General features: G+C 38.6%; 1 protein-coding gene across 1 annotated transcript in view; it reads right to left on the minus strand.

Annotated features, from left to right (window-relative positions):
• The window catches only part of nacc2 (NACC family member 2), a 41,240-nt gene extending 28,298 nt beyond the window's left edge, over nt 1–12,942 (minus strand). Inside the window, exon 1 of the mRNA XM_082170541.1 lies at nt 12,751–12,942. The gene's annotated coding sequence lies outside the window, so the exon portion shown is untranslated. The remainder of the gene's footprint in view (nt 1–12,750) is intronic.
• Nucleotides 12,943–13,206: the final 264 nt, after the last annotated feature.

Genomic DNA, 13,206 nt, shown 5'->3' on the forward strand with positions numbered 1-13,206 from the left:
GTGTGTGTGTGTGTGTGTGTGTGTGTGTGTGTGTGTGTGTGTGTGTGTGTGTGTGTGTGTGTGTGTGAGAGAGAGAGTGTTAGAGACAGAGTGTGTGCGTGAGTGTGTGGTTAAAAGTGTGTGCGTGTGCATGTGTGTCAAACGCGTCTGAAAGTGACTCAACACACACATCACACCCACATTTCTATCAAACAATCCTCTCCTGCTCCACACACACACACACACACACACACACACACACACACTTTCTAACTGGTTATGAATCAGAGGTTATGAGTTTATAACTGGTTATGGGTTGTGAAGTCGAGCATCACTACAGTGCTATTGCTCACACTCGAACAAACCCTTAAAGAGACAGTTCACCCAAACCTGAAGACCGTCATCATGACTCTCCCTCGTGTCGCTCCAAACCGCCAAGACTTTCCTTCATCTTCGAAACACAAATGATGATATTATAAGGAAACCTGAGAGCTTTCTGTTCATCCATCGACAGTGCATTTACCTCACACTCGGACGCTTCCAAACGCTCAGAAAAAGATTGTTAAATAAGTCGACATTGATCAGTGAATGTGTATAAAGCACTGAAATATGGTAAACAGAAACTCAACCGTACGTGCCTGACGTGGGAGAACGAGCAAGCAATCGTGATTGATAAATAAATAAATAAATAAATAAAAAGGAAAATTATAATAATAATACATTAATTAAATCATTGTGATTAAATAATTGTAATTATTAGATTTGTTTTTTTTAAATAAATACATTTAAAAATTATTAATAATTTAATAATTTTAAATACTTTTATTTAGAATTAAAAATGAAATAATTGTAATCATTTGAATTAAAAAATTTTTTAAATAAATAATAAATAAGTGAAACTTCTGTGTGTGGTCTATGGTAAATCTGAAATCAATAGTGAGTTCATAAAAGTCTCAGTGTTGGTCGATGACTGGCTGTACAGAAAACACCAGAGAAAAGAGTGCAAACAGACTTCAGTACGGAGCGCAGACAGCAGACAGCATCAGGACACAGAGCAGAATGCAGTTCATCTGATACTTAATGTCTCAAAAACACACTTCAAACGTTCTGAGACTCAGAGTCTAGTTCTAGGTTATTTCCAGGATGACTGGTGTGAGTAAAGCACGAGGTTATTCAGATCTGCTGCTGTCCTTCTCTGCAAACACGGATCGATTCTGTGGAAGTGTGAGCGGGGAATTCAGCGCAGGAACAGTCCAGATAACACACACACACACACACACACACACACACACACACACACACACACACACACACACACACACACACACACACGAGTCCGTGAGTCTCCCTCCGCAGACCTTCAGATCATCACGTGTTCATGTACACTATTGTGCTGTTTCTAAAGGATCCTGATGTTGTTTCGGAGTCTCCTACAGTCATGCACTCAAGCTCACACTGCAGACAATGCCTTTCTTACTCAGTGTTTCCAGTCCAAATATCTAAACATTCTTAAATCAAGATGCATTTACTAGATGAGTAAAATAATGACATATGATATTATGTCTTGTTTTCTGGGGAGTTTTTGCTTAAAACAAGCAAAATTATCTGTCAAAGGGGTAAGAAATATAATATTGTTTCTGTTTGAATTAAGATTATTTTTCACACCCCATTGGCAGATCATTTCGTCTTTTTTAACCAACAAATCACTTAATTTTGCTTAATTCCCCTGGAAAACAAGACATATCGTATAGCATTTTATTCATCTAGTAAATGCATCTTGATTTAAGAATTTTTAGATATTTGGACTGGAAACAAGACAAAAATATTAAGTAAGAAAAGCATTGTTTGCAGTGATAAAACACTAATGTCCTCATAATCTCCACTGCAGCGTCAGCTCTTTCCTCTCAGTGTCTGAAACGCTTCCATCGAGGATTCAGTCTCTCTAAGCCCCGCCTCTCTGAGAACTGCTCTGCTGTGATTGGTCAGAAGCAAACGCTCATTATCATATCTGAATCTCAGCTCTTGATCACAGTGATACGAACAGTAACGATGGCGTGGGTTTAACCGTATCAATCTCACCAAAACAGAGTCTTCTCCACATGAACAACACGAACCAAACTCTTCCAGTCTCAGATACACTACAGTGTTTGAGGGCGGGGCTAAGAGACGCTGCTCAGCCAATCAAGACCAGAGGCGGGCATTATGCAAATTAGTTACAAACCTACAAAAACTCAATTTATCTGCACTTATCTGTGCATTTTACACTCACAAACAGCTTTATCACACACTACACGAAAGGGAATTTCCGAAACACCATAATTCAATCCCACACAATTAAGGCAAGCCCATCTCTGGATGCCTCATGAGTGACTAACACAGTTATCTTGACTAAAGCATTCCAGAAATAAATAATGGAGAAGTGCAATAATGATTTCATCTCATCATTATCCGGTATTAGAGAACTGAAAACATGCAAAGCTAAAAACACTCATGATCTGACCCATCATCATCATCACACACACACACACACACACACACACACACACACACACACACACACACACACACACACACACACACACACACACACACACACACACACACACACACACACACGTCAGCGCACAGAGTGTTCAGTGAAAGCGTGAGTGAATAGAGTAAAACTCTCTGCTGAGTAACTACACATATGAGTCAGAGACTAACAGCTCCAACGGCCACAACGAAAACCAGCTGTGTGTGTGTGTGTGTGTGTGTGTGTGTGTGTGTGTGTGTGTGTGTGTGTGTGTGTGTGTGTGAGAGACAGAAGTGGAAAGAGTACCTGGAAGCCATACTTGAGTTACAGTACAGATACCTTACAGCAAAAATGACTCTATTACAAAATTACAAGTCACCAATATCAATATGACTCGAGTAAAGTCTTCGAGGATCTGAGTTCAGCAGAACTTCAGTAACTCGTATTGAACGACGACTCAGAGATGAACTATAGTCCTCGACACCTAAGAGACATGCCAGTGAAAAACAAGAAACAGTTGATTTATGAGAAATCATGTTTATTTTCACATTTGAACACCTTAATATTGCAATAAATCCAGGTCGACACAACAGCCTCTTAGACGTCTACAAACCCTCACGTCTCAGTTCAGCTCAAGTGCTCAAAAGGCCAAAAGCAAACCAATATCCTTCATATAATTAATCAAATAATGTGAAGTAAAATGAAATAGTCAGTGTCCTGTAGATGGCGATATCGCTTCTTTATATAGCAGCAATAAAACTGCAGAAGAAGAAGTGCCATGCAAAACGTAACGAGTAATTGCATTACTCTTCACAGATGTAGTCAAGAAATGTAGTCAAGTAGAGAGTAAAAGTTGCTAATATCTTTGATATACAGCCTAAAATATACAGTAATTAATTGCATTTACTCAAATACTTTCCACAGCTGCTCTATCGGAAAAAATGACACCAAAATCACCAAAACTCAGAGAAAGAGAAATGAATAAAAAGTGTTGATCGCAGCATTATGTTCAGATCTGCTCATGTTGTATCAAGGATTTTGCATTCCCAGTTTAAATAACCATTTAGTTTTTCATGCCAGTAAAATAATCAATGAACTCTCGATTCTCTAATGACAGAAAGCAATTAACTACTTCATGCCTTTTACCCAAACACAATTTTTTTGCTTTCTATTAATTGGCATTAACATTAATATCAACAAAGATTTTTGTCATAATCTTGGAAATGAGTTCCTGTTTTTATTTAACAATTTATAAAGGCTTACATTATATGAGCTGAGATACATGACATTAATCTCATAATACCATAATGCAGATGTTGTGTAAAAGAGCATTAAAGAGTGTAAATACATACAGACTGTCAGTAAAACTCTGAAGATGCTCAAAACTGTTGATGAAATATTAACCATCTTCAGCGTTTCATCTGGACTCTTCATTGCTCATCCACACACACATAATAATAATTAAACAAACAGCTTTCACAGTGAACTGAGATGATTGTTAGTTCTGTGAATTATGTAACTCTTGTTATTGATCATTATCAGTCCGTAAGAAACATTAACGAGCCCGAAGGCAAGATGGGTTTGCACTGGATCATGGATGAAGACTGTAGGACAGGAGGAAGACGGGATGCTCCCGGAGATTCTCCAGACGTTCTCCTGGAGCTCAACCAAAGATCTGGATCACAGCAGGAGGACAAGAATGTGCCAGTCATAGTAAAAGAGATAATTCATAATAATATTGAAGATCTATAAAGCTGAGCATTACACTTTAGATTCTGCTGAGACTGATATTGATTGTAAGAAAGTGTGTGTGATGATGTTTGCCCATGCAGATATAAACTCAGAATTCCGGGAAAAAAAGTGAGAATTGTGAGATATAAACACAGAATTCCAGGGAAAATAGTTGGAATTGCAAGATTTAAACTCAGAATTCCAGAAAAAAAGTCAGAATTCTGGGCTTTAACCCCTTTCGCGTCACGGGATCGCAGACGGATACTTTTTTCAGTATTCTGAGTTTACATCTTCCAATTCTGACTTTTTTCCCCTAGAATTCTGAGTTTAAATCTTGCAATTCGGACAATTTTCCTTGGAGTTCTGTGTTTATATCTCACAATTCTCACTTTTTTCGGAAAGGGGTTAAACTCAGAATTCCAGAAATAAAGTCAGAATTATAAGATATGAACACAGAATTCCAGGGAAAATAGTCAGAATTGCGAGATTTAAACTTAAACTTTCTGCACATGATTTCCAGGCGTGTGGGGGGAGGGGGGGGGGAGTCAGAATTCAAGGATTTAAACTCAGAATCCCGGAAAAAAAAGTCTGAATTGTGAGATAAAAAGTCACGATTACCTATTTGACTTTTTTACTCCATGACAGAAACTATCCTTCACAGTTTTCCTCGTGCACTGTACGCCACAGAAGAGCCATAATGTGCCTCTGTGGGATTTTTCCACCTGTTTTCTGGTCCAGCAGGTGAAAATGTTGAATAAAGCAGCAACACACCTCTCCTCACTGAGGAATCATTCATAATGATATTTAATAAATGCTTGACCACTAATAAAAGGGTCACTTTGCTATTACACTGTGAGGATTCCTCACGTCAACTATGATGAAAAACTCCTATGTAAACAAATGAAGAACAATGGTTAGCATGCTAGTTTTAGCATGTGCGTGTTTTAACATGTGTATCAAACACAGCAACAGATCCCAGCTCAAACGGTCCTGAACAACAGTGAGCTCTCCTGCTGGAATTATACAATATACACACACAGTCATTCATGTGGAATTATTCACACACACACACACACACACACACACACACACACACACACACACACACACACACACACACACACACACACACACACACACACACACACACACACACACACACACACACACACACACACACACACACACACACACACACACACACACACACACACACACATCCATACCATGTGATCATGCCAGGCGTTATGCCAAAGGCCAGTCATGTCACTTACCAGAAATCACAAAGACACAGAGGGGGAGGGAGAGACAGAAAAAGCCTTTTAATTTAACAAACTATCAAACCTCCGGCACAAGTTTGACCGTGAATCACACACTCCGAGTCCTGACACATTCCTATCATATCGTGGGTTTAATACGTCCATAAAAACACACATATTGTTCTTTTTGCAGCAGATTGATCTCCTTCATCCCATATTTCCCTTATGAAAAGTACACAGAAATACAATTAAGCATCAACAGTTTTCCGTGAACAGTATATGGACTGTTTACACATCATTACATCATTACACCCACATTTCACTCCAGTATCTGACTGAACAGGTTAATAGAGGGACTGTAAAGCTCTGGGTCGGTGAGATATTAATAGCCTTATTCAGAAAGGACGCATTAAACTGATCAAAAGTGACAGAAAAGACTTTTATTATGTTACAAAAGATTCTATTTTAAATCAATGCTGTTCTTTTGAACTTTCTATTCATTAAAGAATCCTGAAAAGTCAAATGTATGACGGTTTACGCACAAATACGAATCATAAATGTGTTCAAATCAGCACATGATCCTTCAGAAATCATTATTTTGACCTACATTGTACATGTTTGGGGCACGTATGATTTAAAAAAAAGAAATTAATATTTTTATACATCAAGGACGCATTAAATTGATGTAAAGTGACAGTAAAGACATTTATAATGTTCCAAAATATTTCTATTTCAATTAAACGCTGTTCTTTTGAACTTATCAAAGGTTTCCACACAAATATGAATGTTTTTTTAACACTGATAATAATCATAAATGTTTCTTGAGCATCAAATCATCATATTAGAGTGATTTCTGAAGGATCATGTGACACTGAAGACTGGAGTAATGATGCTGAAAATTGATCACAGGAATAAATGACACTTTACTATATATTCACAGATGATTTACATTATAATAATATTTCTCTGTTTCACTGTATTTTTGATTAAATAAACGCAGCGTTTCCGAGCAGAAGAGACTCTTTCAGAAACATTTAAATGGTAGTGTGTGTGTGTGTGTGTGTGTGTGCGTGTGTGTGCGTGTGTGTGCTTGTGTGTGTGCGTGCGTGCGTGTGTGTGTGTGTGTGTGTGTGTGTGTGTGTGTGTGTGTGTGCGTGCGTGTGCGTGTGTGTGCGTGCGTGCGTGTGTGTGTGTGTGTGTGTGTGCGTGCGTGTGCGTGTGTGTGCGCGTGTGTGCGTGTGTGTGCGTGCGTGTGTGCACGCGTGTGTGTGTGTGTGTGTGTGTGCGTGTGCGTGTGTGCGTGTGCGTGTGTGTGTGTGTGTGTGAAGCAACTGCATTTGATTTGAATTGAAATTTGAATGCAGAGGATCAGAGTCCAGGCGTCAGAAAGAGCGACAGGTGCGTCGTTTCTATTAATAATGCCAGTGGGAGTTTAGTGACTGTAAACAACATGGACTACATGCTATCTGAACCCTAACCCTGGAGCGTCGCAGGACTGGCACAACACAGGACTTCACTGATATCGGCCTCACAACTCAACTCTGTCATGGGACAGAAATGCTTTTGTTTTTACAGGAATAATATTGTTCTCGACACATGACTGAGAGTAACGCAGTGTGGTTCAGTCATATGTGAGAGCTGGGGTTGTTCTTCATTTCATGCATCCATTTTAAAAGTTACACGGTTGGCAGAAAACTCATTTTCTCATGCCATGGATTATAAAAATGTGCATATATGACATTAACACCCACCAACACGCCAGATTTCAAATATAATACATGCATTTTTCAATTGTTGTCTTTTTAAAAAGGCATGTGAAATAATAAACTAATAAAATACGATTTTTCGATACATATTGAAATATCTGAAACGCTTCCAATTCTGATTTTCCACAGAATAAACAAAATCAGCATTATTGTACTTATTCCCGCAGATTTTGAGCTCACACACATAAAGCCTCCTCTCAGGACTAAACTGAGTTATTTTTGCTGCTTATTGCACTTTAAACACACAAAATAATGTCAAAATGCCAATCTGAAAATTTTAGCCGATACCGATAACCGATAATTAGCCGATAACCGATATATTGGCTGATAAATATGCATACAAATTTTTATATAAATGTAAATAAAATAAAAAAACATTAAAAGCCATGTCACAAACACACAATTATAATGTTCTCATTAATAATTTTATGTAGCTTATATGACTTCACATGTTGCACTGAACTGTATTTTCCTTTTTGAATTTTTATATCATTTAAAATAGTATCATGTCATAATCCTATTAGTTGTAGTTTAAGAATCAGCTGAAAAAGCCTGTGTTTAGCAGTCCACTACTGAGAAATAAGACCGTTTCAAGCACATTATTACCCAGAATGCCTTTAATGAGTCAGATTGAAATACTCAGTTTTAAGATTGATCTGTTATCGGTATCGGCCAAAATGTTCATATCGGTGCATCCCTACTCGCAATACTATTCAGAAGATGTTTCAACCCCGTTACATTATGTTTGGAATCCATATAGGCTAAAATATCAAGATATTAAAATATCTAAAATATCTCACATTTCGCTTGCAAAAGAGACCCATCGTGTAGAGATGTGTGAAGCACAGGACACAGAAGTCACTGTTAAGCCAAGTCAATATGTGTGAGCATTTGAACTTGAGCAACATCATATGTGACCCTGGATCACGTCACCAGTCTCGAGTCGCACGGGTATATCTGTGGCAATATCCAACAATACAGTGTATGGGTCAAAATTATCAATTTTTCTTTTATGCCAAAAATCATGAGGATATTAAGTAAAGATCATGTTCCATGAAGATATTTTGTTAATTTCCTACCGTAAATATATAAAACATGTATTATTATGAGTGAATGCAGCACAATACCCAACATAAATGCACAACTTTAAAGGAGATTTTCTCAATGTTTTGATTTCTTTGCTCCCTCAGATTCCAGATTTCCAATCACATATGTATTCAAGAAGTCTGTGGATCGTGTAGAGCGTACACTATAGTACAAATCCCAGCACGTCTGGAGAGTCCCTGCATGGGCCGAGATCTCATTACTGATGTTCAGAGCGAGCTCATTGTGTTCAGATAAGGCCCTCAGCGAAGGGGCCCGTCAGGGTTCGGCCCCGAGACACCCAACAAACCCCGACTGCCCCTTCAGCCCCATGAGGAATGTGTGGATGAGCGAGGCCTCGGGAAGGCAAATCAGGACACGGTGCAAAAATACAGCTGTGCGCGTCATCGGGCCCTGGACCCCGGCCAAACCAAAGACAGCGCTGTTACAGGCATGCACTGAGACACACACACACACACGGAGAGACACGGCCTTGTGTGCTGGGAGAGAACGCTCCATGCACACATGACCACAGAAAACGGCTTTAAAAACAGGGGGTCATGACCCAAAGATGGACGGACAGACAGGAAAAATAGTACTAAATGTCAAGTCGAGTCTCCTTCATTTATACAGCGCTTTAACAATATAGAGTGTTTCACAGCAGCTTTACAGTGATGATAGGAGATTACAGTAACAGAGATTGTTTAGGCTTTACAGCAGCTCTAGAATAAAGTTATTGTCCAGATAAAGTTAGTTTTGACTGATTCACTTCCGTTGCAGAGATCATTAGTTAATGCATAATAATAAACAATATAAAGTCATGCATTTATCCAAAGCGACTTACAAAAGAGCCAGGTTTAGAGGAGAACACAAGGCATATTAATAGGGCTGCACAATTCATCGAATTTGTAATCGCGATTACAATTATGGATGCCACAATTATGTAATCATTCAAAGGCACAATTACAAAACAAAAAATCCACATTATTCTGTGTTTAAGATTGTTTATCTTTCTAGATTATCTTAAGGGTTTTTCCTCTGTTGTTTTCATTTTAGTAGCCTATGACATTATAATTACCATGCATCTTTTTACTTTGGTTTCTTTAAATAAATAAATAAACATGTATATTTGACATTTGAGGCAATGGTTTCTCAGGAAGAGTGTTATAACAATATGTCACTTCAAACAATGGCTAAAAGCTATTCAAAACATAATTCAAATGTAAATTGTGATAATCGTAATTACAATTTCAAGGCAATAATCAACAATTATGATTTTTGTCATGATCGTGCAGCCCTACATCATAAAAAACAATGCAACTAACCATATGGTCATGCATTTATCCAAAGCAACTTACAAAAGAGGAACATCCAAAGCCAGGTTTACTAGAGGTGAGAAGAGGAGAAATCCCTTATCGAAAAACCACACGCACAAAAACACATGCGGTCGCATATTCTGCACATGGGAACTGTTCAGAAACCACATGCTTCCCATGTGCAAAGTGTGTGCGATCACATGAGGAATACGAGGGAAATTCATGTGGTTTTTCTTTATTTTGTTGAAGCATAGTGAATAAACAGACTCGTCACATCGCAGACGAGAGGAGAAAACACTTCCCATGTCTTCAGTTGTCCATGCCAAAGAGTTTCCAATCAAACTCCAGTGTATTAATCTGCCTTTATGTAGAAGCTCGTCTAATCACAGGCCTCGCTCACATTCTGTACAATGAAATTCAAGGAAGTACTTTTTGGTTTTCAAGGACTTCATTCAGAGATCTCACTTATCAAACAATATCTTTATTATCTTTCAAATTCTGAAAATGGTTAATAGATAAAGAAACTAATAAAACAAAATGGTACTAATAAAGTGCAGCAGATGCAATGACTGCGGAAACTTTCTTTAACCATTGAAAGATATCAATTTCTTTTTTCAATTTTTCTCCCATGAATATATGATTGACATGAAGAATGAAAGCTGTATCATAAACTTGGATATTTATGAGCAATATCACACTCATAGCCATGTGAAGTGGCTCTATATCTATATCAGACGGGCTACAGAGTTCATTCTGTGTGAAAAGATTGTTTTATTGATAAAATAAACACTAATTTCACATATATTGTCTTTCAATAATTCAAGCACCTTTTCATAAATACTGTATGTCTGTTTTCAAGGGTTTTCCAGGACTTACATTTCAAAAAGTCAAATTCAAGTACTTTAAGCATTTTAAGCAGCTTGTACGAACCCTGTAATTAGACAAAAGCCAACATGGGCATGTTTGGTGATATATGCCCTCATACTCAAAAGCCATCAACAAAACTACAGAAGGTCACAGAAAACACACTCTTTAATACAGGTTCACATTGTGTGAAACCACAGAGCAAAACCCATCCATATTCAAGAGAAACCCAAATGGCCAATGACACGTGGGCCTAAAACTAATAAAAATATTCCGATAGCTTGAAATAGCAACAATGAATTACATTTTGCAAAGGCTGTAAGACTTATTTAAGATTCAGCCACTGAAAAAAAAAAAAAAAGCAGTGCTGTACATTCATATTCATATTCAGCACATTTGCAGAAACAGCTGGTGTGAGTTTTACCGCGGTGTGAAGAAGCCCTGTGGCTCGACCACACTTCAAAACTCTCTCAAAACCTCCTCACACGAGGAGAAACACGGAAAAGCAGACGTTAGGCTTCGTTCAATGCAGAATATGACACTATTCTGCTGAAATGACTCACTGTGCACACATAAAATATTTGTTAGATATTATCAAGACGGAGAGAGCAATCGTATTCAGGAAATGCCATGGATCACATGTTAGTTTCATAGGAAAGGAGGCATTGTGCACAGTCACATGTCTTGGAAACCAGACAGCAGCATGCAAGAGTCACACACACACACACACACACACACACACACACACACACACACACACACACACACACACACACACACACACACACACACACTTCATGTGGCTATACACTCTCTCCTCTGACCAAACTTCCTTTCTCTAATTTAGTCATCTTCTGAATAATCTTAAAGCAACAAACCCTCAAATCTAAAGCTCAGCACAAGTCTGGTCTGAACACACGATGAACAAACTCGCCTTATCAGTCTGTCTCAAACTGGTAGCTGGAAAGAACACACACACACACACACACACACACACACACACACACACACACACACACACACACACACACACACACACACACACACACACACACACACACACACACTTCATGTGGCTATACACTCTCTCCTCTGACCAAACTTCCTTTCTCTAATTTAGTCATCTTCTGAATAATCTTAAAGCAACAAACCCTCAAATCTAAAGCTCAGCACAAGTCTGGTCTGAACACACGATGAACAAACTCGCCTTATCAGTCTGTCTCAAACCGGTAGCTGGAAAGAACACACACACACACAGTGTAATCACCATGGGAAAATCTCAGAGTAAAACTGGGAGTTGTGAAAAATATGATACACCGGTGTTTCGCCAGATGAGAAGTTTATCTATGCATCATCTTTTTACTCTTTTAATTTCTTCTATAACTGTTTTAATTTCCCTTGCTTTTATTTTGTGATTATTTTAATCATGTTCTGTAAAGCACTTTGAATGGCCATAGTGTATGAAATGTGCTGTATAAATAAACTTGCCTTGCATTAGCTGGTTTATGTCCGGCCCATGCCCTGTTCAAGTGAGTTAAAAATGACATCCGGTTTCAATGAACACTGAAGTCCACAGCTGAGGAGTCAAGCCACAATGAACTTCATTTATGAATAAAAGTATTTCTGCAACCAGAGATTCGGTCATGGTAAAACACAGAATTTAGCTGTGGCACGTCAATCTGTGTATGACAATCTTTCTTTTCAATATTCAAGAACTTCAAGTTCCTTCACAGAATATCATTGCACATGCCCTGAAAACTGCATAAGAGCATTTTCAGATTGGCATACATGTTAAAAAGCAATAGTTGACACACACAGCTTTGCAAAAGTAAATGTTCTGCTCTGAGTTTTAACAGTGTATGATTTTCTGCAGTGAGTGTCCATCATCATAATCATCATTCTGCATTAAATCACTAATAAACTCAAACACACACACAGGCGCGCGCGCGCGCACACGCGCACACACACACACGTTTCACAATATGCTCGCAGAACACATTCCACCTGCATTCCTTCACTGCCACAGTTTATTTATCTTTTAAACAAGTTTCATCAGCCTGAACGTGAGACATTACGGTTAAGAAAGCAACCCCAAGTTTCAGTGAAATCGGATCCCCATCAGTGTGAATGCAGCTGTACACTCTGAATCACAGAATATATGAAGTAGAAATATAAATATGGCCCCATATGCGTCATGCAGTCAGAGCTCAAACATGCTGCGTGTCAGATGTGATATTTACCCGGAGACTCTCTCCTTCAGTCGGGGTGTTTCTCTGGATGTGAAGAGTTTCCAGCGGGTCCGTGTGTGTGTGTGTGTGTGTGTGTTCAGACAGACCCTCCTCACCTCCACTGCTGTCTGTCTGTCTGTCTGTCTGTCTACAACAACAGCGATCTGCCCATCTCTCTCTCTCTCTCTCTCTCTCTCTCTCTCTTTCTCTCTCTCTCTCTCTCAGTTCAGGAAGTGATTTCGCGTTCAGTCTGACATCATTCTCCAGCGCTTTCAGGAGTTTTTAAAGACACAGTCGGACCGTCCCGTACAGTTAACTTCTAATGAACAATGCCTCAAAAGTAACAATTAAAGGATAATGTACAGGCTAATGGGTATTATCAAAAAATAAACTCTGATTAATCTCCCGTGGGTGCGAGTGAGATCACCTTAAAGACCCCATGAAATCAAAATGTTAAAGTTTTTTGGC

Source organism: Leuciscus leuciscus (assembly GCF_965113295.1).
Source record: "Leuciscus leuciscus genome assembly, chromosome: 5".
Lineage (NCBI taxonomy): Eukaryota > Metazoa > Chordata > Actinopteri > Cypriniformes > Leuciscidae > Leuciscus > Leuciscus leuciscus.